Source organism: Monomorium pharaonis, chromosome 9 (assembly GCF_013373865.1).
Source record: "Monomorium pharaonis isolate MP-MQ-018 chromosome 9, ASM1337386v2, whole genome shotgun sequence".
Classification (NCBI taxonomy): domain Eukaryota; kingdom Metazoa; phylum Arthropoda; class Insecta; order Hymenoptera; family Formicidae; genus Monomorium; species Monomorium pharaonis.
Window position 1 is genome coordinate 12,540,570 of NC_050475.1, and position 12,248 is coordinate 12,552,817.

A 12,248-nucleotide genomic window follows, 5' to 3' on the forward strand; every position below is an offset into this window, starting at 1 on the left:
AGCTATTTGGAGGACGTGGATATGTGGATAACACGTAAATATGTAATGGATATCCTTAGTAGCTGTTTGGTGGACATGGATATGTAGATAGTACGTGAATATCTAATAGATATCCTTGGTAGCTGTTTGGTGGACGTGGATATGTGGACAACGCATGGATATCTAATGGATAGCTGTTTGGTGGACATGGATATGTAGATAATGTGTGCACATCCATTAGATATCCCCGCTACTTATTCAGAAGATATAGACATTTAAGACATCTATTAGATGTCTACTAGTTATCCATAGTAGATATGGACATCATATAGATATGTAGATATTCTTTAGATATCTATTAGATATTTTGTTCTGTGTGGGTGTATATCTTGAACCGATAGATGTTAAGTGTACATCCCCAATGTTTCAGTGTTCACACTTTATGTTGGAAGTATACACTCATTTATTGTGTGTCATATCCAAATGTTGAGAGTATACTCTTAAATATTCAGTATTTAAATTCAAACTTTAGTATGAACACTCAATCATTGAGTGTACACACTCACTGTTCGAGTATAAACACTCAATCTTTAATGTTAATACTCAAGATTTGAGCGTATACACCTAAATTTGGAAGTAAACTCTTAAAATCGAATATTAACACTCAATTTTGAATGTAAACTCTCAAAATTAGAGTGTTTTTTCTGTAAGGGATGCAGTGCATTAATTTGCCCGATATGCTTAATCTCGCTTGGCTATCTGGGTGTATTAATGGAGGGGCCATTGCTATATGCCGGAGTCCGCGCGGGGAGAATCGACAGAAACATGAATATAATATTGTTGTGAGTGCGCGACACTCACACAAACTTTACTTGTAATAACGAGAAGGGTGTCGAGTGACACCTCGCGCGACGACATCGTCCGGCCTTGCTACCGGGCATCGCACCGGCCTTCACACCGGACATCACACCGAGCTACATATCCGGTTACTCATTTTGCCACCCGAAATCTCCCGATTTCCGGTGGAATGCGCCTAGCTAGCAATTGCTGGCTAAGCTAGTGCACGGGCCAAAGGCCCGTGACCGCGAGTGACACCCCTTGGTAACAAGCCGAAAGGCTGAGTATATAAAGACCACGGAAAGAGAACGAGTGGGCTCATAATCAATAATAATAGCGACGAGTATATGTCGCTCGTCGAAACTACAAACTAGACGTAGTAACACATCTTTCGGGTTCGCTAACGAAAACTGTACAGGAAGAATAAATATATATCTCTTGTTATTAACTCTCGGCGTTATCTCTTGGAAACCTGATCCCGAGGAGTCATCGGCAGCGGTCCCGCACTGTATCCCGAGACCAAGGGATACAACAAATTGGTGGCAGCGGTGGGATTCACTGCCGAAAAATACCGAAAAAGAAAAAAAAACGCTCCCTAACGGATTCAGCGCACAGAAGAAAACCGCCGAAGAGAAACATTAAAGCCAGGGCGACAATTCACCCGAGGCGCAACGAAGCCGACCTGCTGATTCTCCGAGACAAGGAAGGAAGATAGCATCGGACAACAGCGATAGCAGTGTTATCTAAGACGACACCGACCTACCGCAACGAGACGCACCAGCCACAAGCAGCTGAGCGACGGACAACATGCGGCGATACATCGCGATAATGTAAGTCCACGAAACTATTTTGTATACCAAAAAACTTTTGTAACAAAAACGACACGCGAACCCGAATTGATTAAGACCCCCGGTAACCCTACTACCGAAACGCGTACTAGCAATAGCGAATGTCCGACGACAATAGTACACCGATAAGAAACGAATCGTGGCTATTCAGTAGAACGGCGGCGCGGTCCATACACTACCGCGAGTTAGAACTAGCGTGGCGAGCGGCACAGGCCCTCCGCGAGGATCGAGATAACGATCGCAGGGCCTTAGGGCGTCTCCTAGACGGCGATAGCGAGCTACCCGAGCACGTCATACGTGAGCGAGAATTTCCTTTCGGGGCCCTCGACGCCAGTTTATTTTCCACCGACGCAGTTGACGTGACAAGACGAGACCGCGTGGACAGGCGGACGAGACCGTACGTTAGTCGCACTCCGAGCCGCGTATCTTCACGAGGTGAATTTTCACTGACCTCGTACGATTCCGATATCTTTAACCCTGAAGAAATTTTCGAGAGATACGAAATGAGTACCAACAAACAAGCTCAACCCTCGGGAACTCAACAATCAGAGGCTCAACATTTCATAGCCGACGCAGAGCGGGAACTTCAAGAAATACACCATGAAATCCGCGAAAACCCAGTTGCACGAGCAGCACCGCCAAACGTAGCGCAAGAGAGAGACAATGAAGTCCGAGACACTCTGCGCGCGGTGATTCAAGAATTACGTCGGTTACAAACAGACATAGACGCCGTACGGGAAACGCAAGTACACACTCAGCGCATTCACGACTATCGACCATCGCGACTCAGTAGGAGAGACACAACCTACGTAGATCACGATGATGTTCGCCACCAGCGAGGTCGCGGGTCCCTACCGTTAAAAGAAGCGCGCTGCATGATCCCTGAATTCGACGGGAATGCAAGTAAACTACAAGAGTTTCTAAGCGCCATGACATATGCGGTCGAAAACATCGATCCGAACGATGAGGTAACTCTGTTAGGAGCTATCCTATGCACCAAGTTGAAAGGGCGCGCAATGTTGGATTTCCAAACGCGAAAGATTCGCAATTTTGAACAACTAAGACAGGAATTAGAAGCGTGCTACGTGAGTAAAAAGAGCACCACACATTTGCAAATTGAATTTAATACTCTCAAACAAAGAACCGGAGAAAATGCACGGACCTACGGACTTAGAGCCGACAAATTAACAATGGATCTGTATGAGTCCATGATAGAGGGTCGACAACATTACACAACGGAAAATAAACGCGCGATATTAGATATCCTACAACAACAGGCGCTTGAGAATTATCAGATAGGGCTAAACGACGACACAAAAGCCGTAGTCAGATCGCGAGGATATGCAACGTTGCAGGATGCGATAGCTGCCGCGACCGCAGAAGAACGAATAAAGGGAACAACAGTTTCCCGCCCGAAACCAAAATATTATATGCCGGCCGCAGATAATTACAAAAATAAGCTACAATGTCGAAAGTGCGGAAAGTTAGAACACCACGGAAAAGACTGTCGCAACAGTCGTTACTCGAACCGGTTCGCACTACCACAACCTGATAAAACACGTATAAATGCCGTAGAGAAATTCTGCAAGCATTGCAAAAAACGTGGCCATACACAAGCCGAGTGTTGGCACTTGAACGGGAGGCCTCGCAACAAAACGCCATATCACCCTCCTCGACCACAAAATAATGGGAATAAAAATAACAACCCTAGAAAAGCGATCGAACCGCGTAAAAAGAAGAATTCCGGATCCGAGTCTAGTAGCGAAGACGAAAGGAAAACAGCCGGAAAGAAAGATAAGCGCGCTCAGACGTATCAGGTCGCGCAAGTAACTCGAGCTGCCCAGCCGAGCAGCGGCCTAGATCAAATCACGCTTCCGATACAAGAAACGCGCTCAGGAGAAATAAACATGCTTTTCGATTCGGGCGCAACCCTTTCACTCATCAAGGTAAAAAACTTAAAAGGGAAAACTAGAATTTCCCCCGAAAAAATCACCCTTGCGGGAATAACGGGGCACAAAATGTATACAATCGGAAGCATGCAAGCCCACATTAATATAGGCGAACAGGTATTAAGACATACCATGTACGTGGTCAAGGATGACTTCCCCATGGAGTACGATGGAATACTGGGACTAGACTTCATGAAAAATCACCGCGTGATCTGCGATTACGACAAACAACAATTGAACATCGCCGGCGTCACTTTCAAAATAAAACCTTACGGTAAGATAATTCTACAACCGCGCAGCGAGACTATTGTCCGAGCAACCACTAACCGAAATCAGCCCGGAGTAATCCAGGCGAAGGAAACTAAGCCCGGCGTATATATCGGACGATGCATGGTCGAGCCGAAGAATTTTGCATGCGTAGTCAGCATCATAAATACCACAGATAAGCCGGTAGAGATACGCACGCCGCACGTGACAATAGAAGATCCCGACGAAAGTGATCATCAAATATACGCGGTTATCAACGAGGCGGAACGTGCGAATAAACTCCCACGAAGCAAACGGATCTGACAAACATTGCGTACCCAGCATCTCAATTCGGAAGAACGACAGGCACTCACACGGATATGCGAAGAATACCAAGATACCTTCCACCTAAGTGGAGAACCACTGACATGCACTGCAGCAGTGAAACACGAGATACGTACACAAGCCGACTCATCGCCGGTCAACGTACGGCCGTATCGCCTCCCCGCAAGGCATAAGGAAGAGGTGAATACACAGATAAAACAAATGCTGCATGATGGCATTATCAAAGCCAGCACGAGCCAATGGAATGCGCCACTGCTAGTGGTACCCAAAAAGGCCGACTCGTCTGGAAAACCGAAGCTCCGAATCGTGATCGACTTCCGAAAACTAAATGATCTAACAATTGGCGATTCTTTTCCCCTACCCAATATTGAGGAAATATTAGATCAGCTGGGAAACGCCAAATATTTTTCGACGCTAGACTTAGCGTCGGGGTATCATCAGATACCGATGGCTGAGCCAGATAAACAAAAGACAGCGTTCTCGACACCATACAGACATTATAAATATAATCGGATGCCCTTTGGATTAAAAAATGCGCCAGCCACATTCTAGAGGCTGATGAATTCGGTACTCATGGGAATTCAAGGACTCAGATGCCTAGTATATCTCGATGACATAGTGATATACGGATCGAGTTTAAGCGACCATAATAAACGCCTAACAGAAGTATTGCAACGCCTACGAGAAGCGAACTTAAAGTTGCAACCGGACAAGTGCGAATTCCTGCGCAAGGAAGTAAATTACCTAGGACACGTAATTTCCGAAAATGGAATATCGCCCGACCCGGCAAAGTTGCAAGCTATAGAAGATTTTCCGGAGCCCAAAAAGGTCAAAGATATCCAATCATTTATAGGCCTGGCCGGATATTACCGAAAATTTATCAGCAATTTTTCCAAGATCGCGAAACCATTAACAAAACTAACAAAAAAGACGGAAACATTCGCGTGGACTGCCGAACAGCAAATAGCTTTCAACACATTAAAAGAAAAATTAACTACGGCGCCCATACTTCAATATCCAGATTTTACAAAAGAATTCAATGTGACTACCGACGCCTCAGATTATGCAATAGGAGCCGTACTGTCACAGGGACCGATAGGAAAAGACCGTCCCATTGCTTACGCGAGCAGAATATTAAACCGCGCCGAGCAAAACTACAGCACGACAGAGAAAGAATTACTTGCAATAGTATGGGCTGTAAAACACTTTCGACCATATGTCTATGGGACAAAATTCAAAATCGTAACTGACCACAAACCCCTTATATGGTTATTTAACGTAAATGACCCCGGATCAAGATTGATCCAATGGCGATTAAAACTGGAGGAATATGACTATGAAATTATTCATAAGGCCGGTCGAGCGAACGCGAACGCCGACGCGCTAAGTCGCAACGTGAAGCGGGAAGCTCACGTTACCAAAGCAGCTGATAAAATCCTCACACTAGACGAAGACGGCGAATACGCACGTGCATCTACAGAAGATGAAAAGGAAGAAGACAACGTATGCGAACCAGCATACACAGAAGAAAAGAAAAAACAAATTCTATACGAATATCATGATGCACCTACGGGAGGGCACCAAGGAATTGAGAGAACAATAAAAAGAATACGATTGACACATAATTGGCTCGGATTAACGGCCGATGTAGAGCGATACATTAAAAAATGTGAGCTTTGTCAGAAGAATAAACTTTCTCGGAGAATAAAAGCCCCTCTTGTCGTCACGGACACGCCTAGCCGACCCTTCGAGAAATGTGCACTGGATATAGTGGGACCACTAACAATGACGAAAAATGAAAATCGGTACCTACTGACATTCCAAGACCATCTTACAAAATTTAGTAAGGCAATACCTATACCGAACCAGGAAGCAAATACCGTGAGCAAAGAATTTGTCACGAAGATCGTCCTGGAATACGGAACGCCAGAATACGTACTGACAGACCAAGGCACTAACTTCCTGAGCGAAATTTTCAAGAATACGTGCAAGCTACTGAAGATAAATAAAATTCAGACTACCGCATACCATCCCGAAAGCAATGGTATCCTCGAGCGATCACATCGGACCTTAGCAGAATACCTGCGACATTATATAAATAAGGACCAAACCGATTGGGACGAATGGATCCCGTACGCGATGCACACGTATAATACAACGCCTCATACGGCGACAGGGTATACACCGTTTGAATTAATCTACGGTCGACAGGCAGAACTGCCGACGGCCCTGACAAAACCGCCTAAACCTACCTACAACTACGACGATTACGCGCAGGAATTACGGGAAAGGTTAAGAGCCACTAATCGTGTCGCACGCGAAAATATAAAAGACGAAAAGGCCAAGACCAAGACGCAGTACGATAAAAAGACAAAAGAAATAAAATTTAAAGTCGGCGAAAAAGTATTACTATACGACGAAACGCTCCGACGAGGAAGATTAAAGAAACTCGACGCGCAATGGACCGGACCATATACGGTAACAGAAAAACATTCTAATATAAACTATACAATAAGGCGAGGGAGGACAACGACGCGTGTACACGTAAACCGTCTGAAACCGTTTATTGAGGCCTAACCCGCGGTCAAAAGAGAGGATAAAAAAAAAAAAACATGCTCACATGCACGCACATACACAATAAAAAGAAAAAAGAGAAATATAATAAATAAAAAAGAATTAGACTCACCAAAACGAAGACCGCCAACCAGGAACATAATCCATAACAGCAGAGGATACACTATACACTAAAACTAAACTAAACACTAAAACTAAACTACACACTACAAACTACTATACTACAAAGTATCCATGCACGGATTAGTCAACCGCGTCCATGTCTGGATCCTCCGGCGGAAGATCCAGACGAGGCAAGTTCCCCTCGCGCAAATATTGATCCACGGCAAACTCGAACTCCAGATCGAGGTCACCACCGAATTCTTCACTATAATCATTAGTTAAAAAACGAGCAAGCAAAGGGCCGGGTATCAAAATTTCCCCAAGCTCGTCGGTCGGAAAACTCTCGGAGAACACCTCGCCCTCCGCACCGGCGGGAACAAACATTTCGGACTCCTGAGAAAGGTCCATGAATAAATCTAAATCACCATAAGGAGCATTATCAGGGTTTGATAAATGTTCAAACCCACTAACGAGCAATGGCTCAGCGGCACCCGTGCACTCCTCATCAATGGACGAAAAACTTTCGTCCAAAAGAGCCACAGTGTCAAGATCACTGAAATCGTCGAAACTGTTCTCACTCTCCTCAGCACTCTCTTCACTGGAAGACGCGAAGAAAAACTCACGACGAGACATGACTATGAAAAACAAGCAAACGCACGAACAGATAGCCGACAAGAGACTAAAGGACCGGATCGTCCAGAGAAGAAAAGACACACGAAAAAAGGTGTAAATAGATAACAGGATGCAACGCTAAGCATACGATAAAAAATGAGGAATCAACGAGATACACAGGCAACGGAAACGAAAATATGACACATTTCGAAGTGCGAAATGATAAACGATACAAATTGGAGAATTCTTTTCCGCTCCCATCTGAACTTGAGAATCCTTTTCCGCTCCCACGGTCCCACAACGATCACATATAAAAATACTTTTGTAGCAAGTAAAAATAATATATACAAAAAAAAAAAAAATTTTTTTTTTAAATAAAACAAAATAATTACAGATTTATAATCTGGGTGACGCTAAGTTCCGCAGAAGACCCGGACATGAAGGCACCGTATGAAATAGAAAAATTTACGCACCATCCAGGGATATATTTTGAAAAGCTAGGAGGATTACATCAGGTTGAATCCTTCTGGAAAGTGGTCATCAAGATAGACGTGATGACACTATCAAAACGACTCGCACAGGTAGAAAAATACGTACGCAAAACGGATAATCTATGCAAAATGATAGCAGTCATAGGGAAAGAAACATGCGAAAATTTACACAGCGTTATTGCAAAAGGGTGTGAAAGAACTAATAAATTAATAGAACGCATAAACTCAACATACAATACAAGAATACACAAAAGAGGATTAATCGACGGGATAGGATCAGTCGCAAAATCATTGTTTGGTACGATGGACGCAAACGATGAAAAATTAATTAACGAACAACTAACGGTATTACACGACTCACAGGAATTAAACAAACACGCAATAAAAAACCAAATAAAAATAATGCAAGCCACTATCGCTCACATTGATAACAGTGAAAGAACTATCCGACAAAACGAAAATACTCTCGCGGACGCGACAGACAAACTGAGAACAAAATTATTAGAAGACGAACGCCAAAGTAACTTACACGAAAATTTCATAATAATTAACGCGGTACTGTCTGATCTAACACGCGACGCGGAAGACGTACTAGAATATTTAACGTTTTTAAAAGAAGGAATTCTGCATCCTCGGTTAACACCCATTTCAATAATAATAGAATCACTTAGAGACGCTAGCTCGCAATTGCTCGAAGGACTCTACTTCCCATTCAGAATAAAAGAGAATGAATGGTCGACAATAGAGAAATTTGCGACAGTAGGCGCATACTGCGATCAAATAAATATATATACTATTTTACGATTCCCTCTAATTTCGATGCCAAAATACGAAATACTAAGTGTAATTCCGCTACCTATCCCAAGTCAGAACAACATTTTCTCGTTCATAGAAATTAACAATCCCCTGATTGCAATAGACACAGAACAGCGTACTTACATAATCCTCGCAAAGAACGACTTGCGGAAATGCATAGAGATAAATACCGAATACCTATGCACGGAAAATCACCCCGTATATCGAATAAACCCAGACTCTATCTGCGAGATAAAAATGTATCTAGAAACGAAAGATCATTATAAAAATTGTAACATAAAAAATGCGACGTCGAACCACAGCCTTTGGATAGCGTTAAGTAATTCACACTCGTGGCTATACTCGTCACCACGAAAGCAAGTAATTACTCTACATTGTAAAGACCACGGAAAAATAAAGGAAACAATTGAAAAAGTAGGTAAAATTACATTAAAAAATAACTGTAAGTTAGTGACAGAAAATACAATTATAAGATCACCCAAGATGTCACATGAGACAAGAGTAGAATCATATCTTCCTCAGTATAATATTTCACTACTACAGAAGCCTGGTTTAGAAAACGATACAGGTCTCAAAGAAATAAAATTAAAAAATATTATACCAAATCCGACGGAATTAAAAAATTCCAAGGATAAATTAGAGGAGATAGACAACGAACTAGATAAAAATTCAAGTTCGATTTTTCAGTCGCCACACTTTATTTTTCCAATGGCGACAAGCGGAACAACAATTGTAATAATAATAATAGCCGTAGTAATAGGATTTATTATAATAAAAAAGAAAAAGCGGAATAACAATAAGCGGGTGACATTAGATATAGATACAGAATATACGATACCGAGATCTATCCTAAAAAGAAGCAACAGCACACGTTTCTAACACAAAAAACATATATATATATATATATGTATATATATGTAATAGTAATTAACAACTATATGTAATAGTAATTATTATATATATCATATACAATTTGATCCATTATTTCCTGCGGGAAAAAACGTGGCATTAGTTTGCACAGCTCTACGTCTCGGATTAACAAAATCAGACCACACGATATATCGCGTTACACCGGAACCAAAGAATCAAAAAAAACTTATTTCTGCAAATTTCGCTCACACACCGGATGTGCATAGCTGAATTGACTATGACCATATATGGCCCGATTTAGGGAATTACACCCCACCACTTCCATTCTTACGAGATTATAAAAACTGACGACCCAATCGAGCCCTAAAGACTCGATACTGTCGTTACGATAAACAAAGTTCAAGCTCAAGAACAACAGCAGCAGCCAGGCGGAACCAGCCCCGCAAATTACCCCGGTGACATAGAGTTACAACACACACACCAACTCCAAGGACAGGATGAAAATTCCTGTGGAATTTGAACTCAGTCAGCCCATCGATGGAGTGCGCCCATTGGACCACCCAGAAAGATACGAAAGACTTCTACGAAGCATCTGCCTCCAACCAACAGAGAGATGTCTAGTGGAAACAGAGTTTCCTTGGAGAAGATGGTGCCGAAGCTGTTATCGCCAACGATACCGGCTTTATTGCACCATACGAGATCCATCGGCACACGGATACCGGACGCAGCTCTCACCTGACGAACATTGGGAAACGATCACCGAGTGTTTCAAATGCGGAAAAGTGCTAATGAACGTGTGCCCTGCTAGAAACTGCCGGAAGTGCATCGAGATATTCCTCGACGAAGAAGAGGCCGTAAACGAGACCCTGGACATGAACATGTTCAGTTTTGAAAGATTTTAAAACCTGTGTGTACGCGAATCTGAGAACGAGCAATACCAGCTACGAATGGTATGTAATTATTAGTATAAAACAATAAAGAAATAGCGATTAGTATATAGTTTTTCACTAAGGAAAAGCGATAAGATAGCGTAAACTATTAGTTGCGAAAACTCAGCCCCTCGTTTTCTTTTCAATAAGGGGGAGGGATGTTGTGAGTGCGCGACACTCACACAAACTTTACTTGTAATAACGAGAAGGGTGTCGAGTGACACCTCGCGCGACGACACCGTCCGGCCTTGCTACCGGGCATCGCACCGGCCTTCACACCGGACATCACACCGAGCTACATATCCGGTTACTCATTTTGCCACCCGAAATCTCCTGATTTCCGGTGGAATGCGCCTAGCTAGCAATTGCTGGCTAAGCTAGTGCACGGGCCAAAGGCCCGTGACCGCGAGTGACACCCCTTGGTAACAAGCCGAAAGGCTGAGTATATAAAGACCACGGAAAGAGAACGAGTGGGCTCATAATCAATAATAATAGCGACGAGTATATGTTGCTCGTCGAAACTACAAACTAGACGTAGTAACACATCTTTCGGGTTCGCTAACGAAAACTGTACAGGAAGAATAAATATATATCTCTTGTTATTAACTCTCGGCGTTATCTCTTGGAAACCTGATCCCGAGGAGTCATCGGCAGCGGTCCCGCACTGTATCCCGAGACCAAGGGATACAACAATATTCTCATACCCAGACAGCACAGGATATCCTATGGATATCCGTTTTATGTCCATTTCTTGTCCTGATGTCCATGGACCTTATGAAGATATTCATAGGATATACATTTGTGGACACTGAAGGGATATCTTAAAATGGACCACTTTGTATGTCCATATGCTATCCTTATTTATACTCCGCTTCGCCAACACCATCTGCATGCACAAGTGAACTAAAAAGCAATATGGCCGTTTAAAATCAATATGGCCATAGTAGTGGTTAGGTTTTCGTTGGTTATCGGCATGTTTTACACAGTCAGGTAAGAATCCTAAAAATTTTCAGAAATCATAAGTTACGAGAGCAGCAGAGAATCTTATTGTGTGCCGTTAGCTTTGCCTCTGCCTGATTGATCAATTCGCCAATATATTCCACCACAAACTCTCCTTTAACGAGAATGATGATGCTCGGCCGACCGTTCTGTTTACATGTACACAGTATCAGCGAGAGCGCCCCGATTGATCACGTTGTAATTGACCACAACCATTTACAGCAATGAATGCTTAGTTTTTCCGTTGGACCGCCAATTAGAAAAGCGGTGGTCAATTGGGACGTGGTCAATCGGGACGCTCCCTAAAGAAAGCCACACTTATCGAAACAATGTGGCATATTAATAATACTAAACAATTATAAAAAATGACATTAAAAAATTTTTTTGATTTTATACGAACAGAGCAGAAACAGACTTTTTAAGGGGTCAGGGAAGTTAGTAATTTTGAAAAAAATTATTTTATAAATTTTCGTAATTTCTGGAAGTATAACATCTCGAGAATATGTCATTAAATTTTCAAGTCGATCCGACTAAAACTGTCAAAGTAGCAAGGTCGCAAAGGTCGGTCTCTCAGGACAAGCGCGACTATTAGGAAGGAGCAGCTATCAATAGCTGCTCTCTCACTGACTAATATTTTAAAGGCGGCTATGG